Raw genomic sequence first — 2683 nt, 5'->3', positions numbered from 1 at the left:
GGTAAACTACATTGGTAGTATCCTAACATATAGAGGACCTCAAAACACTAATCGAATCAAGTTTTCAAGTTACAAATTAGGAAACAAAAAGTTACCATAATTAGATCAATCATGGTTCTTGAAGAATTCAAGATAGAAATCATAGACAAGAACAATAGGAGAATGAATCATTGATTCTGATAAAGATATCATGAAAGGCATACTTAGATCTTCAAGAAAATAGACCTAAGAGCATAAATCTAAATAAGGAAACAAAACCTACCATAGATGTAACTGTCATGATTCTTGAAGAAAGCATGGTATGGTAGAAGAGAAACAACTAGAGATTGATAGATCATGGATCATGTAAAGAAAACACAGCGATTGACTACTAACATGATCAATATAGTAGATCTAAGAAGATCAGAATTTAAATCAAAAGATGAACAAAGACAAGATGATGATTTGATCATGATTCCTTCAAAAGCTTGCAATGATCATGGTTAAGATCATCGCATTAGCCATTAATCCTTAGGAAGATCATGAGAGACAAGTTCGAGAGATGTTTGCAACAGAGAATGCAGCATCTCCTCTACTGTCTCAACTCAAAAAGGAAAGAAAACAAGGATAAAGAAGAAGAAGAGAGTGTAAACATACCTTTTTGTGTAAGAACAAGAGTTTTGATGAAGATCCGTCAAGATAAACACCAAGGACGCAAGGGAGATGACTTGCGAGAGGTCTTTGGTTCGTTCCAAAGAGTTTGGAGGCGAGAAAATACGAAGTAGACTCGAGATTGGACTTAAATAGAGCAAGCAAGACCTAATTACCAAAGACAGAACCCATTGGTCGAGTGGATTGGTCGACTGGTCCAGTCGACCAATGAGTCGACCAATCAGTTCAGCAACTTCTAAACAGGGAATTGAAGGCCCAGATCAAATCCAACCCTAAAGGGGTTTTGCACACATACCAAGTGACTTACCTAATAGGTAGAAATGCCTTCAAACCATGATAGAGAGCACTCCAAGTCCATCAACTAATCCGATCTTCATCAAGATTCAGTTTCCATAAATAGAACCTCATCATCAACACTCATGGATTCAAAGCCAGACACCAAGTCCTCCACTGGGATGGCCCAAAGCTGACTTCTTACTTTACTTCGGGTCACTGGACCTACAAATAACAAAGTTTTTGGGTCAAGGTTAGGGCTGGGTTTCACATTCTTCATAATCATAGTACAGAGATTAGATCATGGCAATAGTAAATTCAATAGCAAGTTAAGAGCTAACCTTGATTGATGGCCAAGAGATGAAAACTTAAGAATTTGCAAGTAGATCTTCCACAACACCAATAGAGGCTTTGAGAGGGGTTCTCCACGTTCTCTGGGCGTTTTAGAAACAAAAGAGGCTAAGAACTCGAAGTTCTATTATATAGAGCACCAAAAGACCTAAACAGAGGATCTTCACAAATTTTGTCCCTGTTGATCAATTGGCTAGTCGACTACCTAGTCTACCAAGCATGATAGCAAGGCCAAAACAGGGACTTCAAGGCCCAAACCTCTTCCAAATCCAATGGGCTTCTCCCAAATCAACATATGACTTACCTAGCATAGAGGAATGCCTTCAAATCATATCAAACTAGGCTTTAGGTCCATCAACTAGACTCTTCTTCATCAACGTGAAGTTTCATTTCTAATCTGCCAAAGCTTCCAAGTATAGAACACCATTATCAACTTCCATGGGTTTTGGGTCAAACACCATGTCTTCCACTAAGATGGCCCATAGTTGACTTCTTCCTTCACTTCGGGTCTTCAAACTACAAACAACAGGGTTCCCAGGTCAAGGTTAGGGCTGGATTTCACACACCCCACAAACAGCCGCACAAGGAAGGTAACCCACACATTATATAATAAGGTTCCAATCCTTAGATAAACACACGAACAATTTCTAGATAATCTTAAAACAAACTTCGCTTGGAATCCTAATCTGATCCTCGACTAAGCCATCGGAGGTGGTTGCCCAGCATCCTAGCCGACCCGCATCTAACTTCTTTTACAAGTATCATCATCTTCTTCTCGGGACCTTGTTCAAGAATCAATCCACTTTAGTCAAGACCAGGATTAGATCTGAGATGCAACAGTCTTTGGCATTGTTTGTGGGAAAGAAAAACAAGTCATGACAAGATGAACAAACAATGCTGGACAAACTACCTGACAAAATACTGCAACTGGGGAGCAAAACCCAGATGATCAAAACCTCCGGGATGATGAAGGCCAACATTCCACCCAGGAGGGTGATTGGGATGAAACTCAAGTTGTCCTAAACCCTTTCGGAGAAGGAACATCGGCGGGCCCCCGGGGGCCTACTACCACCGTAGATCTGGACAAGATCGGAGAGGAATGCTCGAGCTACATGGAATGTTGTGTGGGCTGGTGCACCAGGTAGGAATTCAACAGGGACCTCCACAACACCCATGCGAGGAGATTGTAGCAAGCTGCCCGAGCGACAAGGGGTGGCTGGTACCCAGCCATTGAGCGTAAACTGGGCTAACGATTGGCAAGAGGCACCACACGGGACCCAGACGGAAAAAAGCCTAGGGACGGTACAAGGTTCAGCGCCTTTGTCACATCCTCCCAGCCGGTACCCTAACTGGCATACCTGAGAGTGTGATCCACAGCCCTAAAGATCAAGTTTAGGAACGATCATAT

This window comes from Hakea prostrata, unplaced genomic scaffold (assembly GCF_041222555.1).
Source record: "Hakea prostrata isolate BN-2017 unplaced genomic scaffold, UWA_Hpros_2 contig_48, whole genome shotgun sequence".
Taxonomy (NCBI): Eukaryota; Viridiplantae; Streptophyta; class Magnoliopsida; order Proteales; family Proteaceae; genus Hakea; species Hakea prostrata.
This window is presented reverse-complemented; position numbering follows the sequence as displayed.